Genomic DNA, 14,845 nt, shown 5'->3' on the forward strand with positions numbered 1-14,845 from the left:
CGTAAGACCGTGCTGCATCGTAGTACAAGGCGATCGTAGTAGTCGCTCGTCTCTTAAATTTTGTTTCACATAAAAGCCGTTGCAAAGTTTGACTACACAGTTTGTGAAACTTGTCCGTATCATTTCAGAAGGTAAAAATATTTCAGCGATGAAAGAGTTCAAATTTTCCGAAAAAGTAGCCGGCGAAATCGTGAGAGTAACCGGTCAATTTCGCCGGTTGCCGGCTCTTAATAAACCCCTGGTCATATCTGTAGGTTGTATTGGGAGAAGGGGGAAAAATATTCAGTAAATCACAATGGAAAAAAATTACGTCAGCAGCGTCTGTGAGTGTTCCAAATAAGATGAAGCATAACACAATTAAGCGTTTTCCTGGCTAGAATCAAAATGTAAAGGAATGTTATTCGATATCAGGTGATATTTTTATTTTGAACAGTCACAACCGTATCTTTTGGGTATAAAACGATAAATCAGTATCTCTGAGACTTATGTACAGAATCATATCATTAACGGCTCGATTTAGAGTATTTGTCACATTAAATAAGAGCATGGAGACTTTGATCAATAAAGCTCTTTTGAGTTAATTTAATGTTTATAAGAAAAATGTTTTCCGGAGTATGACCAGTGGATTGTTGTTAGGTGCTCTTTGTTGTCTTTGTTTAAACTATTTTTCTACAATCTTTTTCAGTCCTATTACTTTATAACTGTAAGTGTTTTTAGCTTGTTGTTATATGAAACTGACATGAGACCGGCTGAACCCAGTGAACAGTCTTCATTTCATGCAGCTATAGTGTACATGCATTTTACATCAAAGTCGCCTAGCTAGGAATTGTCAATCAAATTTATGTGAAAATGCACTAAGGAAAGTCCACTGCTCGTTCTATCGAGTTGAACGCGAACTCCGCGACATTATAACCCTCACACCTTTCGGTGATAAGGTGTGATTGCCTGGGCAACCTTGTCTCGGATGGAATTTAATAAAGAAGAGAAAGTGCGCCACAGGCGGTGGGTATGTCATGCATTGGAGCTAACCAGCTGATCAACACACACTCTCAGTGCTGTGTGAAGGGTACGATCAAAATATATTAATTGCATGGATTTTTACTAATCTCAGTTTCGAGGAAGAAGTTTTGACGCTTTGTCTAAGTAGAAACCGCAGGGTCCTGCGTTGAATTGGTGAGCTTTCCATGTCCTAAGACCGATACCAGACTAAAATAGACTTTAAGAATATCACAACTTGTCTGCCCGGGCCCAAGCACATACCAATGCATAAATCAGATTGCTGTCTACGTCCAATTGATGATTTCAAACCACATGTACACTTACGTTATCTTTTACAAATGGGTAAAATATCATCTGCTCATCCTGACGAAATCTCTTAATTCTGTGAAAAAGATATTGTCAAAGAAGATGCAGTGGTATCCTACATTAAACACTGATCAACCGTTGAAACTGATGAAAGACATGAGACAAACATATGGGTTGTTCCAGGCAGTACAGGTGACAAAGTGTATGATGACATTGACGGGTTTTCCCTGTTCAAAATAAGTCAACTGAAGGAGCGGAATGTGTCTGATCTAGATATGTACATTTGCAGAAACATAATCTCGCATCTGAAAAGGAGCTAGCTACTCAAGAAAGACAAAATAAATCTTGTAGGGGCCATATAGGACAAAGTTATGGTAGGATATATTACAAAGACTTCAACTTCCGGACAAAAAACAAGTTACTAGTTGGGTATAGCAGCAGTGGATGGCGATGACAACAGAGAAGGGACAATCTGTCAATAGTAGGAAAGAGTAGATGATGATGATGATGGTGACAGTGATGGTGATGATGATGATGATGATGATGATACGTAATGTCCTGAACAGTAATGATAGTGACTCACTACCGGTGAAAGTGACAGAGATTGCAATATCATTACTGACAATAGTGACCGAAATGCCAAAAATGACAATGACATTGCAAATACTTTTCAAGTGACGTCAGGTAGAGTTTAAACAATATGGAAATTACGCCTTCAATATTGAGAAGTAAGTTTTCTTTTATACATAAGAAATGATGCATGTATAAGATATCGCTTGGCTATCTGTAGATCACACAGTCGCAAAAGGGTAAACAAACAGGAGTTACACAAACCATTGATTGTGCTGCAAAATGTCTTACTACTGTGCAATGTTCTTCCTAGAGCCAATAATAGTATCGGCAGATAATGTTTAATTTTTTGAAAACATTAGAGGCGAACTTAAATAAAACTGATTGTATATAATTAATTAGCTTATGCTGTTTCAGAAAATTTGGGTGAATACTGCAGTGGTTGGAGGTAGGGTCAAGTTTAACCTGTTCACCCCCGATTCCCTGTAAACAGGTCCAAAATCACCATTGATAACAATGGGTTTGGGCCAGACCATGGTGGTGAAAGGGTTAAGAATGTTGGACAGGGGAGGTTCACACATTCGACACGATGATGGGGTCACATTTTATAGAACAGTTGTGCCCTGAATTCCCCAGGCCCATTTCCTGCAATCATTGAAGGCTCACTTACAATGAATAATGAATCTTTTCTAATAAAATAACATATCTTTGTTCAATTTCCCTAACATATTTGTGTTTAAATAAGATGTGTTGTAGAGTAAGTTTTGCTTTCGTCTTGACTTCAAATACGCCATGCCATGGAAGAGATTAAAGCTTACAGGGATCTATGCACTGTGGGGAGAGCCAGGTCATTAAGTTGCTGACAATTCTTGTTGAATTTAAGCAGATTAGAGAAGAGGTTTTGTAATTTCTGCGAGGGTAAGGTTCTTAGTCCGCTTTTGGCCAATGTGACCTTCAGCTTCACGCCATATATCAAATATCGGCAGCCCATCACGGTGATATCAACAGGTGGTTGTTGAGCGCCCTCTATAGACAGCCTGATTCATAACTGTCAATACTCACCCCTTGACTAAGTATTTCCTCTTTTAACTGTTCTGGATATTTGAACTCTCAAAGTTTTTAAGAATTTGGAAGCCATAAAAAATTTGGCATTACCTTTTTATCACATCGAAAATTCTAGAGTATTTTAGTCAAACTCAAGCGCATCTTTTAATGACATACAAAGAACCAAAACATACTTTTTTCTAATGTTATAAGGCTTTTATTAAAAAATGCTTTACTCTAATCAGAGGGATTTCTATACAACTTGAACAATACATTTTCAATCAACAAGACTGCTTTGTTAAGGGGTCTTACTTCTATAGTTTCTGTCACGATAATAAAACTCTTTGCTTTCATATAGTATTTTAACATTGAATTGTTGAGATGGTGATATTGTCAGGACTAAAAATAACATTACCAAGTTTGTAATTATTTTTTTTAAGTGATCAGTAAAAAGGTATACCCTATCATGTGACCATACACCAAGTTTTAATATGTTGATTTTTAATGTTCTCAAATTTTATAACTTTACACGAAGAAAAATTTTAATACATTACAATACATTAAATACATTACAATTCATTCAATTACAAAGGACTTTAATATATGTTTCCTTTGGCTGCATAAACACTGGTGTGTGTGTGTGGAGGTATTGAAAATATTCACAACATACAGGGAGGGATATGTGAACAAATCATGAAACAACTGAAGCCAAATAAAAATGAATCACACAAATAAATTTGTGAGAAAAAATACCAACAGTTGTGTTTTCAGTGTTTCAATAATGAAAAAATGACAAATTCTTTCACGATGGAAATGCCAAAGTCTGTTGTTGTGAAAATTACCAAACACATACACTGTGAGAGGTGTCCTCTGCAAATATTCTTACAGGTGTCATGAGGGCTTAGGTGACAGTGGAAAAGAATAACACTGATAGAGATTATCTACCAAGTACATTTGTCTGAATAGTTGATACTTGCCGATGGTTTAACCCTTTCACCCCCAGTTCCCTGTACACAGGTCCAACTTTACCATAGAAAACAATGGGTTTGGGACAAACCATGGTGGTGAAAGGGTTAAAAGGCAAAACTGTGTGGTAGAATACATTCTCATTCATTGTTTTAAAATGAACACACTGCACTTGAATGATGTAGACTATGTAATATCAGCAGCAAATAAGTCAACTAATACTCTGTCAGCATTTAAAAAAGTAAAAAAAGTTTTCTGAAAAGGTGTTTCACTCCTTATGATAATTTTTCAGCTCATTTTCACTGTATCAGTTTCATGAAATGATAAGTTTTCACAGCTTCTCTCTCTTTGGTATTTCCTTTCTGTGGATATTCAAAGCTTACTGGAGGAAAGAAAGCAAACAAAAGTTTAAACTTTCAATTCTGAGAACTGCAGTATTTTATCTACAGTATTATACCAAACAAATTTCCAGCAGTAATACAAGGTCTTTCCTGTAGGTTCAAACTGGTTCATCTTTGAAGATCTCTGTTCCACCAAAAAACACTATACAACCCTAATGTTACACTGCAGTCTACCACTTCTATCATTGACTTACATAGTACAATGAGATAAACATGATGTTTAGTTTCTCATTTTTCTCATTTTTAAGCAATTCATTTCAAAAGATAATTATACAATGACAAGAGTTGTTTTTTTGAAGTCTGACTATCAGTGTAGTGTTTTCAGTAGAGGCCTTAAAACTACAACACAATTTTTTGTCACCACTCCTTCCTTACATGTGCTTCAATGTTTTTACACTATAATGAGACACTTTGTAAGTCTTCATTTTTCTTCCCTTCAGACTTTTAGATGAAAACTGGGTCATCACAAAGTTCTTCTTTGTAGATAAATGAATGCTTTACAACTGTTGAAACTTCAGTCTGGTGTTGACGGGCTTTGTGCATCTCCAACTGACGTACTGTCACTTGCACCTGGTTAAAACATGACAGAAGTAAAAACAAATCTTAAGAAAGCTATGCAAGCAAACACCAGCGCACCCCCCAAAATTAATTAGTTCATAATCCTACCTACCAGAATCAAATCTATACTTACACATAACCTGTGCTCTATGTTAGTTGCAATGAACAGCAGTTTAAAATCCATGGTTCTGCTGTATAAATTTTACATACAAGAGATAACTGGTAAAAAATCCATTCTGAGATGACTGATCTGCGGAGTGTTACACTCCTCATCCGTCTGTGCTCCTTTCCTTCAGGCTGTTATAATAGTATCGGGAGCCAGGAGAAAATATCATTCATATATGTAGCAGGATCTATGTGTTACAGTATGTAGAACAAACCACTGTAGATTGATGGTGACTGTAGTCTACTAGACTATTGTTAAACAACAGTGCAGTAGTCTCTACAATACTCACCTGGTTAGTTCTCAGTGGCAGAAGAGATTGTCTTCCTATATCAGGATTTGGTCCTGTAGACTTCTCTGGTGTTCATTGTGATGTTACCCATGGCCATCAGGCATTAGGCTGTGCAGTTCAGCAATTTTGCCTGAGTGATGATAATTGTAAAGAAATCTTTTTATTGGCTATTCCTTGCAATCATGCTGTGGGATGGATGATTACAATCAGCCTGATAAGTACTGTGTTACTGACAGTGAAACTAAATTGTATGGACACAAAATTGTTTTTTCAATACCAAAAAATGTATTACATGGAGAATTTTATAAGATCATACGAAATATAAAGTGCACTGTACTATTTCAAAAGGTTACAAAAAGGAAGATATGTGTAGTTAACTTTGAAGTAAAAATATAGCTCTAAATCATTGTTTGCTATTAAGCAGCCCTAACTACACTGAGAATGTTTTATGGCTGATAATAGAGACTGGTGTCTGTGACTTTTATGAAGAGCGCCCTCTACCGCATGAGTACATACCTGGACAGTACCCAGTGGATGGAGCTCAGCTTGTCTTTCTAATAAGTGCTATCAGACGGATGCAAGAATCAGCATGATAAGCTCTCCATTGCTGACAGTGGAACAGAAAAGTTGACAAAAATATTGAAAATGAAATAAAACGCCAAAATTATCATTGCATCATTTTTATCACATGTAAATGCAAGAAGTAAATCTGAGAAACCTAAAAATATGTACACATACAAAATACACACATTAAACATGGTTCTTACAACACATTTTTGAAAGCTTCATACTTGAAAATATAAGTTATTGTGAGATTCCTGGTGAAATGCTGATGTTGACTATATTGGGTTGTGCATATTATTTCTGTACGATTTTCTTTAGGTCTAAAAAATTGAAGAACTTGACATTCAACTTTGAAAAGAATAATTCCATCAAAGAATGTCAAGCCCAATCTTGCAAGCAATGTCAGTATTTCAGCATGTTGAGTGACTTTTCACGTTTTTTACCTCATTTTCATATTTCTGACACAAATACATTCATTCAAACAAATTAGCATGTACCCCATGATGCACCTGCACACCACATAAATGTATTACAACAGTAGATGCTGGGATTCTCAAGTTTTTGATGCGGCTAGACAGACAGACATATATACAGCCATACATACGGACATACATTACATACACACGTATAGATAGACAGACAATAGATATTCTTTCTAGCCTATCTGAATACCTCAAATATTGTCACATTGGCGTATGGGGGCTAAAATAATCATCATCTGTGGATTTCCAACCAGGTTATGGGAATCTGGCGTTATTGGACATGGACTGTTCAGGTCTCGGTATCTTATGTTGGTATCAAGCGAAGACTTATTGGTCTGGCAAAGGCAATCCTGTAGATTAACAGTGGAAGATTCAGATGAATTTCCAGTATTTTCAGCGCAACACTTTGGAATGACACAAATTGTTTAAATCTTCATATTGGAGTATAAATGCATAAATGCTAGATTAGCACCAACATTCATCTTCAGAAAGTCACTTAGATTGAGTTCTTTGTTGGTAAATACCTAACTGAAGTAAAAGCCTGTATGTGACACCTTTATCTCATATCAAATTCAGATTTGCATGAACATACTTCTATACTGTTTTAAAAACATGTTCTGGTGGTGTACCTGTGACACACAGTAATTTACTGTGTTACAACCTTCACTGTAATTATTCAACAACTTCCTGAATACAACTCATGTGAGAGTGTTAGCTGTGATAAGTTTAGGATAATTGTATTACAAAAATAAACAATTTTTGTTACTAAAGAAGTGTACTTGATAATGTATGATTTTTATCAAAGTTTGGAAGTGTGAAGAGCCCTCTAGTGGTGTCTTCCTCATGACTCAATGATATGCTGACATATGAACTAAAAGATTACAGACCAAATTTTACTTGAAATTTGAATATATCTGTTCCCTTTTGATAACTGTAGAATGCTTGACTTTTTCGATGAATGTATTTTTAAAGAAAAGTTCTGAAATAAGCATTATTTCAGTATGCAAATCAAATGTTCACCTGTTGAAGGATTTTTTTTTAGCATTAATCTTAATTCTTGTATATATTTCAAAGAACAAAAAAAGAGCCTTTCCTATGAAATTTACAAGTAACTGCCACTACTAGTACTACACAAGGCTGGAAAGTTGGAAAGACTGCCCTGAAATAGATGCATACCTTTGATATGTGTTGTAATGGCAGGGAATGGGTTCTTTGATGATGAATGGTTGCCAACGGTAACCTTCAACTCTTGCTCACCAAAGTCCAAACACACAGCATGGAACAGATGATAGCTTTCTGTGAGAGAAAATATAAAACTGACATGTTTAGACACTTTCTTCAAAAAAATCTCCAGATTTGCAAAATTTTACAGTCCATGTGACAGTGTGTCGTGTATTGCACATCTTTTGGGGGCCCTGTTGTCTTTTGCATGGGTAAATTTTTTAAATTTTGATGGTTTTCTTGGTTCGTTGATGATATAATGGAAGTAACAGACTCTGCCCAGCCATTAACGTTTATTTATGGCGAGGGCAGAGAAAGCCAAAATTAACCGGCTCGCAAGCCTCAGTCGTTACTTTTTGGCTTTCCTCTCACTCTTGCCCATAAATAAATGTTAATGGTCAGGGCATCGCCCATACTCAAAACGTCCCTAAGAAACAGGACGTTAAACTGAAATATGTATATCGATCTTGATGTATTCTATAATGACAAAATATTCTAAAATAAATCAATAAAGTCATTCACTTTAATTAATTTGCACATGATTAAATTAAATGCAAATTAAACTACAAATAAAGTGAGTGATGCCATAAAAGTGGCGTCATCATTTCACTTTGTGTTTTTTTTTATTCATTTATTTGGCTCATCTCTCAAAAGATATAATAAGGCCAGGTAGATAAACTTTTTCTGCAATATTTTACAATATAAACTGCAAGGCACTATTTACTACATCCAAAAATGTGTTCAAATATTTCTTCTTAGCTGCTTTCATTGCAATAGAATCCACAGAAATACCCTTTTCAACAGGTAGTGCATTGGGAATGAACAATTCAAAATTACTTTTAGACAGAAAAGAACCAAAGATATTTTCCATACACAAAAACTATCACTTCAGTCAAATCAGAAGACCTGTGATGGAAAAACTCCTGTGAAGATATATGATAATATAATCTTACTTGTAGCGCCGCTTCCTGTGATTTGCTTCAAGATCAACCACTTTTCATGCTCTGCTTCTATGCTTTGAAAGTAGAATGATGCATCGAGAACCCAGGGCTGGGGTCCCCCGGACAACACCACTGTCTTTGAAGAGCCTACGGCAACTATACTGCCAATTCTTTGGGGTCCAAAGACTGTCATATCAAAATGCAAATTATATATTAACATATGAGATATTAACATCTCAGTGATTGGAAAGTGTACGCACCCTGTGCAGTAGTCCCATTTTACTGAAAATGACATACTGAAGTTGTTACTTGTTGCCTCAGTTTGAGTAATACCTACTATGTTAATGAGCCTGACTCACATCAACTATTTTATATGTCTCATTCATATGTTTCAAGTTTCCCAACACTATTAGAATACAAAGTCAACCTAGTAAGGAAATGCTATTATGTAATCAAATTAATATTCTATTCAAACTACCCTTACCAAAATTTTAGGCCTCCCGCAAACTGTTACTGCAAATTTGCCGCAAGCTTTGCAGTAAATTTGCAGCAAACTATTTGCCGCAAATATGCGGGTGGTTCATTTTTCAGATGCAAATTAGGTTTCTTGTGAACTTGCTGCAAATATGCAGCAAACTCCCTGCCGCAACGTTGCTGCAAACTCTTTGCAGCAAATTTGCGGCACAATCCTTGCAGAAAACTTGCGGCAAATTAATTTGAATGTTACTGAAAATTTGCCGCAAACTCCATACAGCAAATTATTTTATTTGCGCTGACCATTGTTTCTCGTGAAACTGGTATTTCAGAGTTTAGTTGGATAAAACACATCTTGTGCTGTCCACAGTCCGCCAATATATAAATATTATTTATCCAACTAAACTCTGAAATACCAGTTTCACGAGAAACAATGGTCAGCGCAAATAAAGTTATTATAAACAAAAAGATGACAGAGAAAAAAAGGTTAAATTCAATTGTGGTACAATTTATTTATATGCAATGTTCATTTCATGCCACATAAGTGTCATGATCATGTCAAGATTTTCTTTTGACTTGAGAAGTTTCATGTAACATTTACATTACTGTCAAAGGCTGCGATTTGGCTTTCTGTTCTCCGAATTTCTTGTCCCCTTTAGTGTACCAGCAATGGATTCTGAAAAATATAAATCGTTCAGGGAAGAGTGTAAGTCTTTACCGTTTGACCAAACATTGTAAATTTCATGAAAGAAATCGATAATTATTTGAAAATGAGACAAAATCAAGTTGAAAAATTGAAGCAGAAAATGCATAAATATTCATGATCGAAATTAAATTAATAATGATTTAAATGTCCGACAGCGGACAACTTAACTCGCCGTATGTTGTTTACATACACAACGGCGACAATCTGCAAAAATCTCAGCACTTACTGTAAGTAACTGTGTTGAAACGAAAGTGAATTCAGTATGAATCAGTACTCAACGAAAATTTATCTTTAGGTAAAGATTGCAATACAACGATTACAGAACATAATTATAGCGATCGATGTACAGACGAACGGTACATTGACTTACATTTCTGAACGGCTCGCAGACGCTGGACGATTCCCGGTCCGGTTGCAGGTCTCACCGTGCTGTGTGTAAATACCGTACTCAGAAAATATAGTCGGCATCTTTACTGCCGCTCGCGTTCACAAATTTAGAACTCCGCCTGTCCCTGGTACTGTATACACGTTTTTGCAACTATGTGATATCATTTGGCTGGCGATTCCATAGAAAGATCACGAAATTGTCCACTAGAAAACTCCCTGCTCACAAGTACGCAGCCGACACTGGCCGATGGTACTAAAATCTAACTTCGCGCCGATCAAGCCTCATGACGATAACGGAGTGCGATATATAAATCATTACGCGATTGATAATGTAGTCCCGTTTTTAAATGCTGGAATTGACTCTACATCAGCACCAATCCGTTATATTTCATACTTAATATAGCATTTAATTTATTAGTTTAATGAAAATGGTTATTTTTATCATAGAAAGACTAAAAAGAGAGTACAAATTCTTTCAGCACGAAGAATCAATATCAATCCGCGAACTGACCTTGATGAACCGTGACCGGAGAGTGTAAACATGTCTGCTGCTCGCAGCTGATACACAGGACGCGTTGGACGTTTGAAGCGGCGCTTTGAATTTTCGTACAGCGATTCGGGATGGAGTGTAATCTTAAACCTCAAATTTGTGCTCGGCAATATAACTCTAACGCTGAAAACATGGACAAAAGCCTTTTACCTCGACCCATGTTATCAGAAGGCGAGATTTTGTCAGCGGCATCGATGGGACAGTCTGTAAGCTGCAGTGCATTGTACGTACCGTATACATGTACTATATTGATGGGATGAGTTGCTTGTCCTCGCTCCGGGGTCTATAGTAACAGTTCTTTTCCATCATCTGATGAAATCTTAGTGGTTGGCCTTGCTAGCTTTGTTAGGTTTGGTTCGGACCCTAGAGATGTAGGAGCAAGTAATAGAAAGTGAGAACTTATAGTGATTGCAGTCTGAATTGGTGTATAGTTGCTTCGTTGGTGATCTGCAGTTGCCATTGTTGATTATACTGGGAGAGATGGTAGTGACAGGGCTGTAATTAAAGGCACAGTAGCTGTAACTTTTGATGATTATTTCACTATTCTTGTTCTGTTCAACAGTTGCTGTTTCTTTTTCTCAATAAACCATGCCTAAGTGTAAAGTATTAGCCTCCTCAACAAAGTATGTATACTTCTAAAGTGCCATGTTATTGATGATATTTGACTTTTATTGCAGACTAAAAGTCAGTTGTCAACAATAACATTGCTGGCAATACATAATTGACTGTAGTGACACGTTGAACACTTGCATATCAACATGGTGTAGGTAGAAGAACAAGAAAGTGTCGGTGACACATGGAACCAAAATACTGAAAATATCATCCAAAGTTACAGCTACTGTGCCTTTAACATTTTTTCTTGGCAGTCAGTTGTGACGTACACATTTATAAATTGGTAGTCAGCCATGCAAACTTATTAGTCAGAATTTCTTTGTACATAAGAAGTATATTTTAATGAAATCACAGGAGTTACAATGATTGATAACATGTCAAGTATGAGACACTGCACACGACATGGAAACCTATGAGAGGGAGATGCAAAATGTAGCAATATTTTGACATCAATCAAAGTAATTAGCCATTAATGTAAGAAACTAACAGTGAATCTGAAACACAAGCATAACGATAATACTTTTGGTGCACATGCATATCCGTACCTATCTATAGCTGAGATGGTTCCATGGCTTCGTAGTCAGCCGTTACTACCATGTTGTAAAGTTGGAAGTCAGTGAGGAGCAATTGATAGTCAGTTGCCATGTGACTACGCCACGGACACTGTGCAATGTAATGCAGAGCACAGTAAAAATGCCAGAGAAGATTTCTACAATGATTATTTATTCTGACACTGTGATTTTTTGTTCAGTGAATTTATTTTTGCGCAAAACTTGAATTACTACCGTTATGTCGTAAACCATCAACGATTTCGCTACTTTTACACCCGGTGTTTTGTGTTCTAATCATTGTGGAGAACTACGTCGATCCAAGCTAGTTACTTCCGCGAGTTTTTTTTTTTTGCACACTGTTCGATGCCGTGTAATGTCGCTTGCATTTTTTTCCCCGATTATAAGGTGAATTTTTTTTGTAAAATACGGCTCCTCTCTCTCCAATCGCAAATTTGAGAGCGACAGTGAGAACACAGCGGTACGGCCTACATGTACATACTATTACTAAACAAGTAAACATTCAGGTCACAGAAGACGTAAGTACTACGGCACGTGGTTTCCCAGACGCTGAAATCTGACCTTACTGCCCTTTGGAAAACATTGATTAACGTACTCTATTACTGTTCCGAGCGACATTTTGATACTTCGGGCCTGAGAGCATCAAGTGCCTGTCTGAATCAGGCGAACATGGAGACATACGTTATGCATGATCACAGCATAATCTTGCTGCAGTACCGCTGCAGACATCGATCGGATATACAATGTCGACTGAAAAAATGCGTTTCGCCAGCGGCTTCGCCAAACAAATGTTTTTTCGCCATTTAGAATTTGTAGTCGCATTTGGCGAATTGGCGAATAGGTAGCGGGAGCCCTGTTAATAATGGAGCGTGGCGCGTGGCCTTCCTGATCAATGTAGAGGCAGCGCCAGCCGTGTAACACTAACAAGAGACTGCGGATCTGCCCCACGCTGATTATCCGCCATGTTGATTAGTTCGGAGTGACCGTGGTTCAGTTTGAATCTGACTGGGCAGTAGTTTCGAAATTCATGATAAAAGAGTCAAATACTAACCTGCTTTTCTCTTGGACAGTCCTGTAGTAAATTAACGCTCTATAATGGCGTTAGTTGCTTCGGAAATGGCGTCGAAAGAGAACTTCAGACGTCGGATGCACGCTGGCTAGAAATCAATCTGATTAAAATCAGATGTAAGGAACGCAATCTGATTAAAATCAGATGTAAGGAACGGCGACGTGTATTCTGATGTGTTGTCGTAGTGAGGCGACAACACATCAGAATACACGTCGCCGTTCCTTACATCTGAGTTTAATCAGATTGGCTAGAAATGTCACGGAGGTGAACTTATGAGCTGAACTGTCGAGCGCCCTCAAACGGCCGATGTGGATAACCTGTTCTTTTTATTCTACCCTTCAACGCTATACCAAATGCTAGTTACATACAACGCCCTCACCTGTCGTTTGTCGTTTTTGCCATTTACAACACAAATCTTCCATAGACAATCATGTAACACAAAAATTAAAACTTAATAACTTCATTAATATCCAAGCCACACCCACCAAACCTTTTCAGTTCAGTCATTTTTCACCTGAACCTGTGTGCCGAATTTGGTTGAAATCCATTCAGCCGTTCTTGAGAAAACGTGTATACAGACAGACAGACAGACAGACAGACAGACGGACACACACACAGACAGACACACACACAGACATGACTAAACCATTAGCTCACGTGTGTGACACACGTGAGCTAAAAATCCAATATCCAACAGGGACCAGCATCAGTTTTCTCCGTACTAACAATGTTGACAGCTTTGCTAATACTACCTATACCTCCCTCTGTGTACACAATGTTTATGTATTTATAACATGGCTGTCAAGTTGTATGTAGAGGGAGGTTACATGTTTCTTTGAACTAGCCACAAAAGATTTTACAATGAAGGAGATGTAGAATAGCTGACATGAGGCTTCTTCATTCATGCGTATCCAGTTCTGGGACTTCAATCAGTATCGAAAAAACTGACAGGAATGTGTCAAAATTCTATAGCCAACCACAATGCGCTTGAGGGTACCTAGAATTTAAAATTTCAATGAGTCATTATTCAGCTTAATGTGTTACATGGCGAGTGGCAAGTAGCCTTTCCTATGACTGGAGAATATACCAATAATCAAAGCAGAAGGAGTGTTTTTGGCTAAGGGCAGCAGTTAACTTCTGTGCCCCAATATTTTTACCAGGGTTCCCCTTTTATATCAATGCAGGCCTACTATGAGGTGGTGGCAATGTTACCAGGGTTCCCAACGCTTTTACTAATGTTCTCAAAACCTTATCGAAAACAATGACCGAAGAGTTATGCAAAAACATCATTGCACTTCGTATACTGCAATACCAGATAAATGTGATACTTTAGAGAATTCATCACAAACTTTCCTTCAATTTGGAAATACGCCTGGCACAAAAATTTGTGACCCTCCCAAGCCTTGGCTGAACAATCCATGACTCTCCCCAAACACGGGCTCGAAAATCTGTGACCCTCCCCCTATTGACCCCGCCCCCCCTCCCGGTAATTTCCGTCCAGTCCCTAAGTGTTCTTGTGCAGTACGGGCAAAGTCAAACGTCGTTGCATTTCGAAGTAGGCTTCTACTAATGCAGCAACAGTACTCTAAACATCTTCAAATATGTTCCAAAACTCGATGTTTGACTGAAGGCGAAATTTAGCAGATGATAGAAGCTCACTCAGAATTCTTGTGTTCCTGAGTGTACAGTCACTCAGGACGCGTTCAAAGAAAGCGTACAATAATGTTGATCGATAGGAATTGGAACGCAAAAAATTCCAAAGGGAGGGCACGTTACCATGTACGCTCATGTTGAAGTCGACCGTTTTATGACAATTCAAGTCATTATCAGCTAAAATAGTAAATACGCTTTGGCGCATCAACCAAATATAACACTTTGTGACAATCATGAATGACGCCATTGAGATTAATTTAAGGATGCGACCTACAAACACACTTTTTCAATACTTCAATATTCTGTCAAAATACGAAG

General features: G+C 37.4%; 2 long non-coding RNA genes across 3 annotated transcripts in view; both read right to left on the minus strand.

Moving 5' to 3' along the window:
* Window positions 1-3,771: 3,771 nt before the first annotated feature.
* On the minus strand, window positions 3,772-7,064 carry LOC139139955 (uncharacterized). 2 transcript variants are annotated; one of them, XR_011553915.1, is made up of 3 exons: window positions 5,816-7,064; window positions 5,300-5,429; window positions 3,772-4,267 (listed from the first exon to the last, which is right to left on the minus strand). It is a non-coding gene; the product is annotated as an uncharacterized lncRNA (long non-coding RNA). The 2 variants fall into 2 exon arrangements; XR_011553916.1 differs by lacking the exon at window positions 3,772-4,267 and having other exon boundaries at window positions 4,805-5,429; window positions 5,816-5,906; window positions 6,536-7,064.
* Window positions 7,065-8,551: 1,487 nt separating this feature from the next.
* The window catches only part of LOC139139954 (uncharacterized), a 241,835-nt gene continuing 235,541 nt past the window's right edge, over window positions 8,552-14,845 (minus strand). The window contains exons 3-4 of the long non-coding RNA XR_011553914.1: window positions 9,583-9,657; window positions 8,552-8,693 (exon numbers count right to left, since the gene is read on the minus strand). This is a non-coding gene — a long non-coding RNA (uncharacterized lncRNA). The remainder of the gene's footprint in view (window positions 8,694-9,582; window positions 9,658-14,845) is intronic.

The sequence above is a fragment of the Ptychodera flava genome, chromosome 9 (genome assembly GCF_041260155.1).
Source record: "Ptychodera flava strain L36383 chromosome 9, AS_Pfla_20210202, whole genome shotgun sequence".
NCBI classification, from domain to species: domain Eukaryota; kingdom Metazoa; phylum Hemichordata; class Enteropneusta; family Ptychoderidae; genus Ptychodera; species Ptychodera flava.